The following is a 20227-nucleotide window of genomic DNA, read 5'->3' on the forward strand; positions in this document are numbered from 1 at the left end:
AGCCTACTCTGTAAGTATTCTGTATTGAATAATGCACAAAGTAACAAACAAAGCAGCTCTATTTTCTGTGCGGCCATTTGATAAAAGTACAACTAAAACAACTTAAGAAGTTACACATGATTGTAGGCCTACTGCTTGTATTGTAGTATGTGTGTGTGTGTGTGTTTGGGCGGGGGGTGACTGCTAGACATTGGATATGTTTCAAAGTTAGGCCTACTGTTCGTAGCCTACTACAATTTGTTGACATGGGTTTATAGCAAAGGAATACACAACATCTAGTTATGACAACTAGTCTAGTTTGTTTTATGGGGTAGGAGGACTATTTAGCATGGAACCTTGATCAACATGACAGCATTAAAAATGTAAAAAACCTGACATGCATACCAAATTAGTTGCATGGATGTACTATGTACTGAAGTATTTACGGTCTGTTTAAGATGGGGAGAAATTGCTTTTATGATGTGCACAAGTGACTAAATTAAATGGAGTTTGAATGGAGTTTGGAGTTGACAGTTTTGAGAGTTTCAATTCAGACCTGAGAGAAAACTGTAAATTGATCATCTCATTTACAAAAAAGGCCTCAAGCTTACAATGGTCCGCAAGAAATACATGAGACTCAGTGATGAGAAGCATACAGGCAATCAATTGGAAGAAGAATTCAGTCCATCTCTACTTCAGCTCTTCTTGTTTTATGCTGCCACCATGAGGCCATTAAGCTAATCCTCAGTGCTTCATGTAGCAATATTTCTAGTATTACTTTATTCAAACGTTTTTTTTTTCTCCATTTTTTTTAATCTGTTAGGCCTACACATGTTTGCAATAATATTGTGTTTGTCATGTTGCTCTCATTAAGGCTTGTGTCCCCCCTCGGCCGTTGCGCTCCTCCAAAGAAGGTCATCTGGTACTGCCGCCCTCCGCACATGGCAATCTAGAGCGTTCTCATTTGTGGTCCCTCGATGGTGGAACGACCTGCCAAGTGCCACCACAGCAGGGACGTCCCTCTCTGTCTTGAAGAAGCTCTTAAAGACCCAACTCTAAGGTAACCTCCTCTCTTACTTCTAACTATCTAACACACACTTACAATGCACTTCCTTCTCTCCCTTCCTCTACCCACTTCTTCTACCACTTTCTCCTCCTACCACACTTTGACAAGGACACATAATGTCCACACTCTTATCCTCTTGTAATAGTATTGACTGATGCAGTAGTAATTCCTAGCTAAGGTCTCCTTTGCACTGCAGCTTCAATCTTGTTGTCTTTCTATTGATTTCCAAGTTGATTTGGATAAGCAAAAAAGTAAAAAATCACCGCTCATCCGTGTGAGGTGCAGGATTAAGAGTGACTGGATATTTTAAAGAAGAATCCGCACACTTCAAGTCTTTGTGCAAAAATAGCTTTACTGATTTGTTTTGAATAAAAACATCTGCTAAATAAATACATATTAATGTAATGTACACAATGTAATTAAACTATAATGTAGTACAACTATGAATGTAACTGCACACAGCAATGTGGAGGTTGTAGCAGTCTAGCTGGAGGACGTTGTCATGAAAGTAATATAGTGTTAAGTCAAGAAAGTATCATAGTGTTATGTCATAGTGTTAGGCTGTATTGGGTGTATTACCTTCATAAAGTCAAAATGGCAGTAAGTAACTTTTATGAGGCTTGTGTTTGGCGGCGTTGCCACCAATTTTGATTGGCTGTATTGGGTATTTATTTTGAAATTCAATATGGCTGCCGTTGCTATGACTATGACATCCCACGTTTCCATGTGTCATCTAGGTGAACCCAGACATAATTAGTCTGTCTCAAATCGTGCACCTCCGTGAGTACACTTTCGTGCAGCACCCTATGTGCACTGTGTATACTGTACTTACTGAGAGTGTGCACATTTTAACAGGATAGTGCGTTTCATATCAAACACTAACCTCCATGCACTTCACGGAAATGACGATCGCAACATTTAGATATAATTTTGTTGGTGTCCTCTGTCTATTCAACATTGACATGGTCATACTGTGTCAAAACATGAACAATAACTTGCTTGTACTTCTGTAAAGTGTGTTTTCCACCGCTGCTGCTTCAGATTTCTCTACCACGATTACCACAAGTGTGAAAATACTCCCTCCCCTTCCGCTGTATAGCCAAGATGTCATCTGTTGAGGGCGGAAAGTGTCCATCTTTCCACACTCAGATTTTTGACCGTTATGAGTGCACCGTCCGGGGACTTGCAGTGCCCTTCATGTTGTTGGAATTTTCAGTGTGAACGCCCTCACGCCCTCACACACTCAAATTAGGTATTGTAAGTGCAGAAGTACGCAATTTGAGACACAGTGAATGTCACATTTGACAATTATTGAGTGACAAAATGGAGTTAATGGAGTAGGGTAAATGTTCAATTTAGCTTGTGACATACACACGAGAGTTGGCTATACAAATTATTGTGTGCACAAACACGTGTAGCATCTTTCACTCAAGGAATATTGTGCTGTTTGGAAACTGGAGACACCAAGACTAAGATTGGAACTATTATTTGGGGGAGTATGAACGAAAAATATCTAAATAAATTATTGAAAACAGAATTTGATGTTACTATATGGCACTCAAGATTGTAGGGTTGGTAAAGGATATGGTTATGGTTATGGTTATTTAGCAGACGCCTTTGTCCAAAGCGATATACCCTCGGCTGTGGCACAAAACCAGACCACAGCCGTGGGTATATCCTACCAGCCCCTCTCTTTTACCATATTGCTTAATCACTGTACTTATGACACATTTCAACATTATAGTCACTGTTAATAGAAACCAAATCAGAGTGAGGAGGTGTGGTTAATCAGGGCTAATTTATTGGTATTGCTGTGAATGTCTCACAGGCTACATACGAGTGTTAATATTATAATTCTGTTATGGCTCTGGACTTATCTACCATAGAAAGAGAGAATTAAGAGCTCAAATGAAAGTTAAAGGTGAACTATGCATGTTTTTTTTAGCTTCATGTACCTTAACTGAACAGCTTCTGAGTCATTAGAATGGTCATATGTTAGTCTGGGTGTCCCCATCCTGCCTTGCGCGGTGATTTCACTCACACCCAAATTTTCGCCTGATGTTGGCGACCAATCACAGAACAGGGGAGAAAGCAAGACCATGATGAGCTATGCACAGATGCATTTGATAGACATCCGTGGCGCCCAATGAATGGATCTGGGCATTTTTTCAAATACGAGGAAATGAACGTCTGGTTGCCAGACCACGTCTCATTTGAGAAGTGGTAGGTGCTAGCCAGGCTAGGTCATATGTCTTATTTCGGGTTGAATGGTGGCCGCTTCGTTTCGGAAAAACTACCCTTGCAACTTTGGGCCGGTGGGTCGGTGCACTGACAAACAGAAAGTCTCGCAGCCTCACGATCATGCTCATGAAAAGGCAGACTGACCGATTGAGGTGTGTTGTCAAATATATACGCCAAAGCTGTAGGGGAAGCTCTGCAGAGAAACCTGCAAGTGTAAAATGAGAAACGAGAAAGAAAACGAGTAGTCACACGACCAAGTATGGTGGGACAAAATAAAACGTGGTGCATTTCTAAGCAGGTAAAAGGGATAACTATATTGTGTGGCGGAATAATATTGGGAGCACTTAGACACTGCGCAGTGATATCCTCACTCCAAAGTGAAACTGAAAGTGCAAGAGTGAGGATATTACTGCGCCACACAATATAGTTATCTGACTACATCTTCTCCAGCCTCAGTCTCCTCCATGTTTGCGCCCTCACTGACTGGTCCATCCTTGTTCGCTTATGACCTCTGCTCCTCCATCAGGAGTCAAACAGGCAGACATTTGACATTCAGCAAACTCTTTTTCCTTAACCTTACCTAAATTGGATGGTGCGTTATAAAGATTTGTATTAGAGCATAATATCACCATAGCAGGTTGAAATGCCAGACTGCATTGTCTTCGAATCTGCTGTGTCTGCCACTGTATGTTTTGGAGGATTGAAACTGTTTCATTTTGAGAGAAAGGGCTTTTAATCATCAGGTCCTTATCAGGATTGCAGATGGGTTCTGAACTTCGTATGTAATTGTAAATGATAGGCAACAACATTGTTTTCAAATCAACAGCAACAAGCAGAAGTGTATGTAGCATATATCATGGGGCCTGTTATGTGTAAAGTACCATGCAACTAGAGTACTATTTCTACTGTTACTAGAAGGAAATCTAAGCTTACCTTGCCCTGCACTGCCCTCTGGTGGTTGCAATTGTCATGAGCATTTATTATGACACACCTCTATACTGCCCCCTGGTGGATTTGTATTGAATTTAAATATCAGCCCAGATTTGCTGTGTTCACATTTCAGGTGTTTTTTTATGGGCCATCTAGACTGGTTATGCGCTTCCTGCTGGGGTGCTTCCAAATGGGATTTTGATTTGTGAAACTAGCAAATGAATCTAAATGATGATCAAATCTGGTAATGGTATGTTTGGCTATGCGAGAGGTGGTGCAATATTGGCCTAATGCAAATGTCAAAAATGACGTTGATAATTAAAAACTGGACCTAGTTTCATCCACTTCCCTGCTGAGTATTTGTGAACCCAGATATTATAACCAAAACACAGATGGAAAAGATTAGTGAAAGATTAGTGAAACATTTATGTCACACAGTGTTCAGTAGAGGATGTCTAAGATAACTAAAGCAGGGTTCTCAGAAAGCAAATATCAACATCTTAGAAATATGTTTATTAGAAAAACCTAAACATAGGAAGTCGATATTTTACAAAACGCAGTGTGTTTAAGCAGAGAGTGAGATTTGCAAAGGATAACCACAGCTGTGTGGTTCAGTCGAAGGCTCTCGTGAACAACAAAAAAAAATGATTGCAAAATTCGATGCAAAATGCAGAGTGATTATTGGCTGTAAAACGTCAGTGTGGATGTCCTGTGATACCACATATGTTGACTCTCTTCCAAACAGAAATTAATAGTTTGACTGGATCTAACTGCTGTACACATATGTGATATGTTTTGAGTTAGCTTAACTTAGCGATGCATGATGTGATTTAAATTAATAACAGAACCAACCTATATCACCTATATCACCTAAATTAATAACAGAACCAACCTATGACATCCGTAAAAACGAATGACTTGGGTCACAATATTTTCAGGTAACAATGTTAGCTAATATTAATCAAAAGAGGCTAAACTAAAACAAATTCCACAAAATGAATATATGAAACATGCTGGTCTTTCTTTGAACAATTGTGCTTCGTGATGTTACCATTAGTAAAGCCTGACTTGCACAGTTCAAGCTTTTGGGACTGCTTAGGGCTGTTTTATGTTTTGCTGGATTAGGATTTAAAGACAAGATTCATAAGGGGAGCAGGGGACCTGTCCTCCTTCTCCTCCACTCCTGCCCCCACCCATCAGAACAACAGCTACATTTTTATAATATTCCTCCACATAAATACTAAGACTTCACCCGCATCTGCGTCTGTAGGCTTTGGCCAACCCATTTGCCCTACTTGCCCAACCTAATTCAATTTTTTCAATCGTTCTAATCTAAAGATTTAGCCCTAGTTTGTAAATCCATCAAGGCAAAGGAGCATTTGTGAATATTACTGTCATTTTCATTTTTCTTGTCTTGATTAACAACGACCCGTGGTCTTTGAGACCCCACCCCTCTGTCCCCCTCCCAGCGGCTTGGCATTCCTCTTGAGCAGAAGTCCGAAATCATTTTATTCCCTTATTTTTCTCTCTACACGAGGACAGAGCGTATGGGAATATAATTTTTTTTAATAAAAAGTAAGATGGATTAGATGGTACAGATTGTCATTTTGAATTAAAGAAAATGATAAGGAATGAAAAAAAAATGTATAAGTAGATTTAGTGCTCAAGGAGACTCGGTTATGATAAAATATTGCAATCTGTGCAGATGACAGAGCTGTCCTGTACCCTTAAATCTCTCCATGACAAACATGCACGGCTTAGTTGTGCCCTAAGCTCATTCACTTTGGATCTTCATGTGGGATGTTTTTGGCCGGCTCTCTTGTTTTTTTCTTTTTGTGTGGGTGTCTTCTACTTTTTTCTTACTCTTCTAACCTGCACTGAACCTGTCATAGTATTCTTGGCATGTAGTTCTATAGGGAAGTTTTGGTGTTGATTGATTATAGTGTGTATGGATAAGCATTGTTGGACCGACCTGCCTAAATGGTATTTTTTTAAAAAGATAATTTAAAGCGCACCAACAATGCTTTAGGACTTGAAGATGTTGAAAGTGGCTACAAATGTGTTGCTGGGGAGCAGTTTGATAGTGGTATATTTACCTGTATACTGGTCTTACACTGTGTAAGTAAAGAGCCCACACTCCACGCCGAGGAGCATTTGTCTGTCTTGGATTAGTTTGAGGGCCATGGTTAATAAGTGGGCCAGAGAGTGTGAAGTTTGTGGCACGTGTCACCCCAGTAATCTTTGCTTTCACTGTGGGGCTTAGCTTTCAACTGTCAGTCTGATTACAACCAAACAGGTGCATTAGCCAGTGGTGAGGTGACTACTCTGTGCCCCCATCACACACCCTGTTTTGACTTACCAATATGTGCCTTTCAAGTTGGTTTATCTGAAAATCTGCAAAATGCCTTTATGTTACATTCTATAATTTAGTAATGCTTCAATAGATTGTATCTCTGCAGTTGCCCTTCACAATACAGTGGATTAGCTCGGTGTGATGCAACCTCTGCTTACATCTACGACTCAGAACAGATTCTAACACTGCAGTTGACAGTCTTCATTTAAAGCAAATGTGAGAAACCGCAGGTTTACGTTTTTTTTTAAAGAATCAAATGAATCCCTAAAGGAAGCTGTAATTAAGACAGCTTTTGGATAAAAAGTAGGAGGATTTTCTTCATATTAACTTTACATAGCATTTCACCGCACACTGTAACATCACACTGTTGAGAGCTGATGAGAGCAATTTTGTTTAATTTCCCTGTCACAATTATTTTATTAATATGGATAAAATGGGACATCTGGACGTTTAAATGCGTGCCATTATGTGCTCTAAGCAGATGCTCTTTTATGGCCGTTTACAGATGTTGCCGTGACCTGTTTCATATGGATGAGGGCACTTATGGCTTTACAAGATCAACATTAGAAATAAATAAATATTGTAGAAAAGTATCTTTTATTTTCCTTAATCTGGTTACTTTCCTCTTGTTTCATCATACCGAATGACACATTGTCATTCAATGTCATACCTAATGCTAGTTCTTTAAACCACTACCCATCAGTGACGGTTGCTCTAGTAATGTTGCAGCCAAGTTGTAGTGGTGTTTTTAGTAATTGTGATATAGATATGGTACCATGATGCATCTAATGCAGATCTGCTCCAGGGGGTATAGAGCTGGTAAATTGTCCATGTTCTTGTGTGCTTATCTCCTGATTTAGTGAAAGGAAAAAGAGATTGTTTGTCAAGTGATGGGGAGAGAGAGGAGAGAGGGTCGGCTTGGCTTCTTTCAGGATTAAGCACACGTGGGTGAAGGCCCACTCATCATGGGAGAAGGATTACATTTGCTGAACATCTTCATATTATTTCTCTGAGGTCTTACTGCATTTTGCTTATTGCTATTGCAGGGCACACTCTTTTCAATTCCTACTGGGCCTCTAGACAATCTTGTCATTCGAAGGCAAGTTATCTAATTTAATATGAAAGGCGAAAAAAATAAGAGTGAGCAGCACTCAAGTTTTTCCTCCTGCAAATTCAATTGATCTGTGTCCTGCTTTACTGAATATGCTTAAAAGATAGTTTGCATGATGTGTGGGTCCAGTCGCAATATTGCACAGTGTTTGGTTCAAATGTATGGGCTTTACTAGGGTCCAATAAGCTTTCGTCATAATTATGAACATTCAGAAGGTATCTGTAAGCTCCGCTGAAGTCAATAACTTAAAATTCGCCTCCCAATTCCAAGAGAAGCACTTTCATGCTATCAGTGTAATTGTTTCTAAACCAGGGCCAAGGACCTTGAAGCATAATACTCCATCCATTTTAGAAATTCAACAGCAGAACCTCTAAATCACATCACCTCTGTCCTCGCAGCCTCGTCAGTATCTCAAGACTGGAAAGAGGCTTTCGAGAGCAAAATGCGGAGCGCGCGGTGGGAAGAGGCCGTCCTATTTTGATTAATGTGTCTGATCATCAACTCTGAAATCACTTTCGCTTGTTAAACCTGTCACACAGTACCGTACTCTAACAAGGCACATTTTTTTCCCTTCTCCAGCAGACAGATTTGGTAATTCCTGCGGCTGACTCTAGAACAGCTCTGGTTGGAGTCTGGTGCCGGTACCGCGCCGGAGTTCTCCACGAGCCTGGGTGGGCTAATGCGCTCCATTCAGCGCGGGTTCTGAGACCTCGCTGCGGGGGGAGAAGGAAGTCGTTTAGTGTAATTCCCTCTCTCGAAAAAGTGCTCTTTTCTCTCACTCTCCTCTCTCTCTCTCTCTCTCTCTCTCTCTCGCCGTCTCTCCCTCCCTCTCCCCCCTCTCTCTCTCCCTCTCCCTCTCCCTCTCCCTCTCTCCTTCCATCCATTATCACAATGCCAATTAACCTCTTCAACACCGGCGGAGTGCCGTGGGCGGATTCCTGGCAGCATCCTGCGCGTAAAAAGCTGCTCTCACCAGGCAATATGTGCTCTCGGCCTCCATTAAGGGTCTTGGGAGGAGGAACAGAGGCTACTAGATAAAGCAAATAAGTGTGTGGGGACGCGGCAATTTCCTTTGTCATACGCTACCATTGTCCTCAGCCGCCAAGTATTAACCAGATGTCAGCCTCCTGCTTTTATACACCTGAGAAATGACTTTAATGCTCCTAAACAGCATGCAAGCAAAGTCTTGCTGCTCTTATTTTTTTTCATACAGAGGACAGGGTGAAAGAAAGATGCCTGCCCTCGCAACAAAGGGAATAAAAGGTGATATATATCATGTCTAAACTTTGATGTAGATTGACAGTTGTGGTGAGGCATGGAAGCAACTGGCATGTCCTTGTGGTGTTTCCGTGTCTGTGTGGCTCTGGCAAAGGAGAGGATCCTTCAGCTGACCTCTTTGATGTCCCCAGACACTCATTCTTCTCAAGGGGAGCCGTGTGTCATTGTCTTATTTATGGTGTGTGTGTGTGTGTTTCTGACAAGCAAGATCTTGCTGGCATCCCAAGTAGCATACTGTTCTGGAAAGGAGAGAGAGGGAGGGAGAGAGTGGACGTGTTTGCGTGCGTCTGCATGTGTCTTTGAATGAGTGTGTGTGAGAGAGAGAGGGATGAAGGGAAGAGAGAGAGACAAAGAGAGAGAGAGATTCTCTGGTGAATTCTCTGTCTCCCTCAATAGCCATACTAAATTGGACTTGGTCAACGTAGCCCAGGCAACAACTGGTGCTTGGGGGTGGGGGGGTGACTAAACGGCATATGCAGTAACTTCTTCCATGGATGCTTCTGCCCTTTCATTTATTGTTGGCCGACAGCTGTTGAGTACCTGGCCTGATACGCATTGTCTATTCCGACAATCTTGGCAAGGGCAGCCGAGGAACGAGCCGCGGATTCCAGAACGAGTCCCTTCTCAAAGATAACACTTGTGTCATCTGACTCATGCCTCCATGATCTGCTTCTCCAAAGCACACTTTGATCCGCCGGTTTCCACACCGCCCGTGCGTTCGCCCGTGTTCTCGAACCCCCTGTTTTTTTGCTTTTTTTCTTTCTGCTTGACGTAATTGTTCCCGACTCGATTCTCGCTGATTTGAGTTAAAACGGGACAGATGGCTGCCATCGCCTACCTGTGGGGCTTGCCGTGCTTTAGTTCGATGTTGCAGCAGCGCTACATTAATTTGCTTGTTAAAGCAGGCAGGCAGACAGGGAGGACATATAGTGGACTTTGGAAAAAACAACAAAAAACAATGCAACACAAACAAGCAGACAGAACAATGTAAAGCTCATCTGCTTACACCCAACGCCCACCCACTACCCCCTTTTTCCAATCCCCCACCCCACCTCAACCTCTCTCTAACCCTCCCCAGACATTAGAGACAATAGCCGGGTGATATTGTCCTCCGCTACGCAGCGAGAAAGGGATGGTTATTTATAGTGAAGTACCGAGGAGGCGAGTTCTAGGAGCGGTATCCATTTCATGATAAATGAAATTCCTTGGCCCTGCTCGCAACAATGGCCTAACAGTGCAGGAGTGGCTTAGAGAGCCCAGGCGAGGCGAGGCGAGGCAGCGTAGCCCCACACAGCTGTCGGGGCCGTCATGCCTCTTGTCTTGTGGCTTACGCGCCCAGCGTCTCGCTCCCTTCACACTTCATTTAGGGAATGGAGGCGGCTCGCAGTGGCTGTGCCCACCGTCACTCAGCAGGCTGCGAAACTAAAAATTCCCCCTGGTCAAGCAGTGTGTGCCTGTGTAAATCTAGTGTGAATTTGACTGGGGTGGTTGCAAAGTAGCTGGACATCCGAAATGGGAAGTTGTAGTTGTAGTTGCAGAGGCTGGACATTGACGTTTTGGGCAATGCAAGGAAAGTGCATGCCACGACTTGCCATGATGAATGGCCTTAATTATTTCATCGTTATCTCCTAGTGGTGCTGTGAATGATAAAGAATCTTCTCACATCACGAGTGGTATGCTGTCATGATAAGTAATAGATACCACTGTTGTTGTAAGCCTTGTAAAACAGGAAGCTGCTGCCTTGGCCTCAAATTCCACTCTTTGGTTGTACACAGTGGAAGCAAATTCATCTCCAGATATAATGCACTAAGAAGAAAGCAGGTCCGGCAGCCGTAATCCTTCCCACTGTAAGGTATTGTATGTAATATCCTGGAAGGTTAAAAAGAAATTAATCTTTTTAGCCCTGGAACTAAGAAGATTTCAGATATATTTGATTGAGGCATTGAAAATCCTGAAGGAGATTGTCAAAGTCACTGGCACGGCCTGAGTGGGCTCTGAGAGAGCCTGTAGGACATGGATTAGTATCTGCCATCTCAATCCACTGGCACCCCGCCCCCTCCACCCTCCGCCCTCCTAGTGTCTACCCAGGTAGGGAAGATTTTCCCAATCCCCTCCATCAACATCCATCAAAATACAGTGCTTAAAGTTTCTTAGGCATGGAAATGAGTGTTTATGTTTCACATTTGTCATGCATTGCTTGAAGACTTGAAAATTAGACCATTACTGATTTGCTATAGCAGTATATAGAAGAGTCATTTTAGGGGTCAAGTTTCTGAAATCTCACTAAAATGATCCTTGCACTTTGGCTCTTCTTGGTGCATGCCTTGTATGCGGACCCATTCTCACTGGATGCCAGGGCGACCCTGAGGTGGATGCTGTGCACTAAAGCCAAATATCTGGGCACAAGTGCCCATGTTTCACTTGTGATGATGATAAGCCACCCTACCTTGGCAGCCGGGTAATAGTCACTTACCCTCAAAGCAGACTTAAGCTGAATATATCATAACTCTCTAATAACATTTTCCTACAAGAGTACTCTTCAACTGTTTAATCTTAAATATGTAAAGCCTCAATTTATTTGGAATTACTGAGCGATGGTTGACATGTGAGCTCGGTAGATTATAAATCTCCTGCATTCTCTGGCTGATCCTCTTTGCTTCCAATTCTTTTCCGGGAAGATGAAACAATTTTTTAAAAAGAGTCTGTTTGTGAACCCCAAGACTGTATTATTTTAAGGGAGCTGAAATTGATTTTCTTGATGAGGAAAATAAACCTCCTGAGGCCTTTCCCCACCACTCTCTCCAAAAAGTGTGTGAGCAAACCAAAGCCATTGAGCGTGGCATTTTACAAACCAGTTTGTTTTTATCTTTTCACTCAGTCCTGCAACATTGCTTCTTCAATCAGAGGCTATTTTTAAATGGTGAACTCACAGGGATTTCACCGTTGAGCACCCCCCCACCCCCCCCCCCCCCCCCCACCCCCAGACATGCCACAGCCTGTCTTGTTCAATAGTCCTTGCTTGGATCTTGTTTTACACGAGGAGCCGTAACTCAATGCTGAAGATGGTAATTGAAAGGATTGTTGGATGGGCACTCTTTACATCTCCACTCCTCACTTGATCCTCTTGCCATTTGCTACCGGCATGCACTTGTCTCGTCCCCCTCAGAGGCCTACTCAAGGCTCTGAGAAGAATCTCCAAATGAGATTGGATTCCTGGAGCACCGCTCAAGTCATCGAGCACAGCAATGGTCTGCTTCAGTGTTCTACAGTGTGGAGAGATCTGGTAATGAGAGCAAAATTAAAGTTGTATGAGTCTTGGATGAAAGTTGAAGCTGTCGCCAGTACCTTCTAAGAACATTCAGAAGGACTCTGAGAAAGTCTTGTCAATGACATTTAAAAATCATTTAATGCATTAGATCGTATGGTTTCAGTGGGGTTTGCGTGTCAAAACTCACTCAAAACCTCTTTCAGAGATTCACCCTCAGAACTTCAAGAGAGAGCGTAAACTGCATATTTAGTAGCCTAATCATTTGTTTGTCCATATTTCTTTTGTGCTATTGTGGATTTGTTCCTTGCTTCTGTTGAATACAGAGCAATACAAACTCTTGAGGAGTTTAAACTATGTTTTCATTGAGAGTATGTTTCAGTGAACAAGTCCCCAGGACAAAGGACTTGACTGTGAATCCAAGGGCTTTTGCCACTGAACAAACAGCACTTTGAACGTGAAACAAACATGGGCTGGACTGCTGCTCGCTCGTTCCCTGCTATTTCCAACTTGGAGGCCAAGGGGCTCGAGGGGACAAAAAACGACTCCATACTGTGTGTGTTTAGCCTCTTCCTGGGCATGCACACACACTCTTCATACACAGACATCAACATAAGAGCCCGGAGAGGAGAAACCACACAGAGACGAATGATTAAATATGAGTAGGTGCGATACAAGACAGCCCCACCGTGCTACTCTGTGAATGCAAATTTTAAAGGACTTGGAAGGGCCATAGAAGCGAGTTGAAAGGAAAGAGCTGGTGGCTATATTCCCTGACTTTTTCTCCCCCCCTCTCTCTCCCTCTGTCTCTCTCTGTCTGTCTGTCTATCTCTCTCTCTGTCTATCTCTCTCACACACACACAAAAACTGTGTGTCTCTCTTAGGTCTGTTGACAAACTGAAAACCCTTGTGGACTTGAAAGCCTCCGTTGGCCGTTTTTAATGATCTTAGGCTGCAGTTAATTAATTAATTACAAGCTGGTGGTTTGCTAGCCTCCCAGCCCAATCTTACTACACACACACACAAACACCTCACCCTAATACAAACACACACACACACACACACACACACACACACACACACACAAACACACTCAGATTGCCCATTGTGGTTAAAGTGGGGACTTGCAATGTGTCCGGAACATGACTCACATTACAACCACTAGGTGTCACTAAGTCATTTAATACACAGATGCTTTTGTTTCTATCAGTCGGACAGCTATTTAAAACCATGAGGTGACCATGATAAACAACAAAACTCCCTCAGCCATTGGGTGCACTTTACACTAACCAAACTCAGCTGTCCTCTTATGTCTATCACTTATAGTCCCAAATGTAACGTAAATGTATTACACCATGTAGAGATGGGAAGTAAAGCCTCAAATATTTTAAGCTATAAATTTGAGTACAAAATATATACAGTTTTGTCTTATATGTATTGACTGTGATATAAGTATTAGTTGAAAGAAAACTAAACATACTAAACATGTTTCTGAGGTACTCTATACAAAATACTTTATATGCAAACCAGCCTTCTCTCCTAACCCTAAGCTCTATCAGTCTTTGCCAAATTAAAAATCTAACATCATGTTTCTGGTGTCTGTGCAAGCATACCGACTAACATCTGGTGTCAAATTGGTCTGAAGTTCAGGGAGAACACACTTGGAAATTCCTCAGCATGTGTGAGGCGACAGCAGTGTGTGTGTGTGTGTGTGTGTGTGTGTGTGTGTGTGTGTGTGTGTGTGTGTGTGTGTGTGTGTGTGTGTGTGTGTGTGTGTGTGTGTGTGTGTGTGTGTGTGTGTGTGTGTGAGTGTGTGTGTGACCGTGTCTCTGTCTGTGTGGTGGTGGTGTGTGTGTATGTGTATGTGTGTCCTCCCAGGGACCTTTTTAACTCCACCATTTGCTCAGAGCCACACTTCAGCGGCGTAGCGGCCATGTTGCTGATTCTCCCCCTGGTTGCCATTCTGCAGGCAGTGTCATTTGGTGTAATAGGGCTTTGTGCATGATCAACTTCGGGGGCTTCTCAGTGGCAGGAGGATGGCACTGGCAATGGAGGAGAAAAATGAAATAAAAAAGAGAAAGGTAGCTGTTCTACTTGTGGTCATGCTTCTTCCCAGTTCTCTCTCTCTCTCTCTTTCTCTCTCTCTCCTCCCTCCCCCTTATTCCCTTCATCTCTATCTCTTTACCTCTTTTCATCGGGCCTGTCTCTCTCTTGGTCCTTCACCCTGCCATTGCCTCTGTGTCTCTCTCTCTCTCTCTGGCTGTCTCTCTCCTGCTCTCTCTTTTTCTTTCTCTCTCATTTTCTCTCTCTCCCCCTCTCTCCCCTCTGTGCCTGGGTTCGTAGCGCCTCTCTGCACTTGGCTACTCATGGCAGGACAATTGGTACTTGAGCAAGGCAATATCATCCCACCAGCACCCCCCCTCCGCCCCCTCCCCCCCCCCCCCCCCCAGTTGAGGCAGAACAGGGGCCCATAAAAGTAGCAGAAAGATGTGTTAAAGGTAGTAAATATACACATCTAGCCAGTGAGCTGTGAAAGTTGTGAATTGGTTTTTAAAGCTTTGTTAAGACCAGAAAGCACAGATGTTAAAAACAGGTTCAGCTGCAGGGACAGATGGTATTTGATTATGAAGCAGACTGCCGGTGTAATGCAAAGATGCTGCTTCAGCCCAACCGCAAGGAGCTGTCTGTCCAGGGCTGGGGGATTCAGGTGGCACCAGGGGTGTGTTTCTCCCCCCACACACACCCCTTTCCCTTCTTCTCCTCCTCTCCTCCGTCTCTCCTTCCTTTTTTTAAAGACGAAGCTAGCGATAGAAGACTGCTCAGCATGCATGGGCGGTGCTGAACACGCAAACAAATTACCTAAAGCTAAAAGAGACATCTTTGCTTTTTAGTCATGCCATTCATCTACAACAGAGCTCTTTGGTTTGCTTTTCCCCTCTCGATATTGAAAGTGAGGTGTGTGTGTGTGTGTATGCGTGCGTGTGTGTGTGTGTGTGTGTGTGTGTGTGTGTGTGTGTGTCTGTTTCCTTCTTTTTTGCCTTTAAATGTGCAGGCTATGTGTTCATTGCCCTCTGCCTCCGCAGTGATTATGTCTGTTTCAAACAGATGCACCAGCATCTGCAGTCGTCTCCACTGCCAGAAGAAATGATGGGGGTCATTGTCTTCTCGCACAAAGACAAGGTCACGCATGGCACAGTTATTTTCATTTTTTAAAGCGCAATTAAGACTGAACTCTTTGATCTGACACAGGAATTCTGAGGGAGATTTCGGGGCTGCTCTGCAGGGGTAGTGTGTGTGATAGCGCTAATCTAAAATGCGACCCCTCTGGTTAAACCACATCAACATGTGAGGACGGTAAACAGGCTAAATAGAAATCGAAATGCTAAAGTATCTCAGGTGGTAAATAATTCAGTTAGCTTTATTCCTTCTGTTCTTCTGTGCATGTCTAGACACCATGTCTTTATTCATTTTCTTCTTACTCAGAGTACATATGTTAAAAGGTGATTTTTTCCCTTTTCTTTAAACTGGAACAAACAAAGCAATACTATCTCTTTGGGGGAGGGTGGGGTGGTGGTGTGGGTGGAGGGGGGCAGGAGAGAGAGAGAGAGAGAGAGAGAGGATGGAGATGATGGTTTAAAAAAAAATTCAACAATGACCGAGCCAACACAAACACAGCTGTTTTATTGTTGTGCTGTTAAGATGTGGTTTCTGAAAAGCCGGCCGGCGATGAAATCAAACAGAAGGGGGTTGGTTGGGGGGACGGTTGGAAGGGTTGTAGGTGGACACGGGTGGGGGTGGGGTGGGGGGTTTGCCCCCGTCATTACGGGGCCGGGTGACCTCACCTCCTGTTCGGCAACACTATCACTGCTAGTGCTGCTGTTGCTGCTGCTGCTGCTGCACTACTGTAGTGGCCGCTGCCACTGCTACTGAGCGAGTGCCTGCCCGCCGCGCTAAAGTGCCTCTTTGTATCAGACTATAAATTACAGCGCCGCTCGGCCAATCCCACCGCGGCCCCACCGTCACAAAGGCCCCTCGCTGCTCCTCAGCCTGCCCTATCCCCCCCTCCTCACACACACACACACACACACACACACACACACACACACACACACACACCCCACTCCCTGCTCACCTTTTCATATCTGAGGACTTTCTTTGTGAATCTGACCAAATAGTAAGGGTGAGTGTGTGCGTGTGTTTATTTATTCATGAGTGCATGAATGTGGAAGGATCAGTGTGTGTGTGTGTGTGTTAGTGTGCGTGGGTGCGTGTTTGTGAACGTGTGTATGCGTGTGTGTGTGTGAATATGTTTAAAACTCTTTTTATATCATGTTGACGACACAAACTGTCACATAAGTATATGATGATTTGTGTGCTGCCAAGCTTTGAAGGCTTCTGTCAGTTCCACTGGCTTATTGTGAAGATGTACTGTATTATAGAGAGCTGTTCCAGTACTCCATAACACATTCATATTTAAATCAGAAAATAACCTAATTAGGTGTAGGTATGTGTGTGTGTGTGTGTGTGTGTGTGTGTGTGTGTGTGTGTGTGTGTGTGTGTTTCTGTGTTTCTGCGACTGTCTCTGCATCTGAATGTATGAGAATACCATGTTTGCATGTTTGAGTGTGAGCGATACCAACTGTTTAAAATAGCGTAGATTTGTAACAGACTTCTGAGGACCAACAGATTGGACTTTGTTTTTATTTTGCACAAGCTTGCATATGTACTGCACATACATTCAGTTCATAGAAGATGGAAGGCACACCAGGCAATTCAACTACTGTATTGTGTAGGTGGTACAAAGCAAAGGTAAAGATTTGATTGAAGAATTTGAAAAAGAAAAAAACGCAAACACACAAAAGAAACTCATTTTTTTACCTTCCAAACAAAACAGAAGAAAACTTTTTTTTTTACATACTCCTTTTTTTCCACAGATGTCAAGTTTCCTCTTGAACAGCAGATCATGGTATTCCATTGGCTACTCACATTTCCAGTGCTTTGTTTTTTCTCTCCTCTACTGAGTAGAGCATCGTAGTGTTTGATTCTACCAAATAATATTACAGTATGTCCTTGAAAGAACAAAATTGTACATCTTCACCAAATAAATTAGGATAAATTAAACCAATAAATTATGAAAATTCTGCAAGACGAATTGACAACAAAAATCCACAATGCAACTTGTTACCTATGTATGTGTACAGGTCAAATAATTCATGTATTTTTTTTATTCTTCTTATATATGCATCAAAGATACTGTGTCATGAAACGTCAGCTGGAATTACTTTTACTAGAATCAAACAATTCTTTTAATACAAAAAAAGCGTAACAATGCTATTTACATCATATTGCTAATGGGAGAAGAAAGGCAGTAGTTTTTCACTCTGGGGTTCTATTTACACACATCCCAACCAGGGTGAGTTCAGTTTAAAAACGCTCTAAGGGACACAGGACCCTGTAGGAATATAGCTCAAACATTTACAAAGAGTGGAAAAATTGAGAAACACGTATCCATATACATGTGATCACCCTCCCCCCCCCCACCCCCCACCCCATCCCTTAAACCTGCCCTCAAAAGAAAGAACGGAAAAATAATAATAATAATAATAATAACAATGTACACATTTTACCCCCATACCAGTATTTTCTAGCTGTCCCTTTGTTATGGAACATATCAGTCACTTCTACTGGAGTTGGCCAAAACAGTTAAAGAGACCATAACCAGATCACTATTACACCTCTTTAACAAAAAGAAAAGACACTCCAACTGGGTGTTCACTTGTTCACAGGTTGAGAGCTTGAACCCATGGGAGTTTACTTTGTGACAATGTGACTACAATGAAATTCTTCCATCTAAACAGAATAGCAATTCCACCCTGGAAATGGTAAATATCAGTGTGCTGAAAGTAGTTCAATCCTGACTGTGTCACAGTGAAATGTTTACATCAAAATCATTTGCTTTAAATTAGCGTCTATAGTTTAGTGTGGATATCTTTTGTGGAAGCCTCCATAAAATTATGGGTGCAGTACACTGGGTAACACTTCAATCAAAAAAATAATAACATACAACACAGAAAGATTCAAGATTATTCAAGAAAGTTGGCCTCCCCCTCTCAAATCAAAGAAGAAACATCACAAGGGGATGTATGGAATAAAGAGCTCAGCTCTGGCTGTGCCTTTCAATGTAAAACTAAAACACATGAGATGCCCTGGACTCACACACAGCACACCAATCCAACCCACAACCCAAACTGGAACATAGCAAGCAGACACAATATTTCCTCTCAGAAATACAGTCACAGGGGACCAGAGAGTGGTTGCAGGACCTTCAAATCACAAGCAGTGTGAAGTTGGACAAAATATAATCTTGACACCTCTGGTGCTCGACCATCTCTGTTTGGTTAAAGGACCGATTTGAATCAGGCAATTGCTACTGAGCTCTTCAGGAAAAATGGCTGAACTGCCAAGTTGAATTCTAACCTTCTATGTCCTAATACTCTCAAGAAGAGACTACAGGAATGGTGACAACATAAGTCTATTCAACATCACATACTTATATTCTGTTGATTCAACACAATGCAATTTCAAATAAAAATCTAAACTGTACAACAGTGAGAGAAACCAAATAAAGGGTATAAAATATGTCATCTATGAAAGGGATGAGTTGTTTTTCTCTTGTATACAGATAAACTGCAGTATCTCTCTTTCTCTCTCTCTCCTGCTTACACACACACACACACACACACACACACACACACACACACACAATATTGCTTCTGTGCTACCTTTCATAATATGAGAAAATTATCCTGTATTAAATATCAGATCCTTCTGCAAATTTCAACCTTGGGAGTTCAAGGGAAATTTCAGCACACAAAAATTTGTTCTAAAAATGCCTTTTGTCTTTTTAAAAGACTTAATTCTCCGCCACTGTGATACTGAATGACATGAACAAAAGTAGAAAATAAAAACCTCACAGTTAATGCATAGCTGTCACCATTTGGAAATGCAATGATGACACTCTGATCATTCGTATTGCGGTTGCAATGTAGTTCCAGTGAAGAGAATGAAGCCTTTTTGTCAAAGAGGACTGCACTTAATGACGAGCTGAAATCACTGGGAGTATATGCTGAAACGATCTGACTTAATTTTGTGCTATCTCCTTAAAACAATTTGCTGGTGTTTATGATTCGAGGCACAGACAGCTTGTTGGTTATCTCCCCTTCAAACACACACACACACACACACACACACACACACACACTCTAAATGATCATTTGAGGCAGCTCAAACTGACACTACAGACTGAGTATTGAGTATTTGAGTATTATTTGAGTGGTTTTCACGCTTAGTCTGGTGCAAAGTTATGAATGACATGACTGCTTTTAAAACATAGTAGATTTTCTTAGCTCTCTCCACTGCCCAGTGTTTCCAAACTAAGCCCCTGTGCCCATTTCATTATCTAAAATGGATGCTGCTTTGACTGTCTCTGGGTCAACAGTGTCACTGAGCATTACGATAAAAGGAAGTGACTAAAACAGGTACAGTTTTCTGATTACATATTTGCGCAAGAGGTATAATCAGTTTTAATACAAGTGTTCAAGCTCATGTCGATATTCCATTTAGAAGTGTTTCCAGTATATTGTTGAAAGCTAGCATCACAAAAGCAGTTGACTGTCAACAACAATAAGGGGTGGGAGGGCTGCTAAGTTGAGAAGACCTGTGCCTGTCTGTTTCTTTTTCTTTCTCTAACGTGTGGTCTAACATCACTTCTCTTTTTTTAATACAATGCATAGTGAAAACGTTGGCACTTTGTTCCTACCATTGTCTGCATTGTCCAGTGCCTGCAGATCCTGCCAGTGCTTGGAGCATAATGACGGGACCTCACCCTGCTTTGTGCCCATTAATCTACAAGTCAGCAGGTTTTTTAAGGCATTGTGCTGACAATAATTGCAGGTCCTGCATTTCAATTCATCAGCTGTATTTTACAAATGCAAACAGCACTGC

At 42.4% G+C, this 20227-nt stretch overlaps 1 long non-coding RNA gene across 1 annotated transcript in view; it reads left to right on the forward strand.

Annotated features, from left to right (window-relative positions):
* The window catches only part of LOC134067666 (uncharacterized), a 40788-nt gene that overhangs the window by 17982 nt on the left and 2579 nt on the right, over positions 1–20227 (forward strand). The window contains exon 3 of the long non-coding RNA XR_009936538.1: positions 854–1039. This is a non-coding gene — a long non-coding RNA (uncharacterized LOC134067666). The remainder of the gene's footprint in view (positions 1–853; positions 1040–20227) is intronic.

The sequence above is a fragment of the Sardina pilchardus genome, chromosome 20, assembly GCF_963854185.1.
Source record: "Sardina pilchardus chromosome 20, fSarPil1.1, whole genome shotgun sequence".
Taxonomy (NCBI): Eukaryota; Metazoa; Chordata; class Actinopteri; order Clupeiformes; family Clupeidae; genus Sardina; species Sardina pilchardus.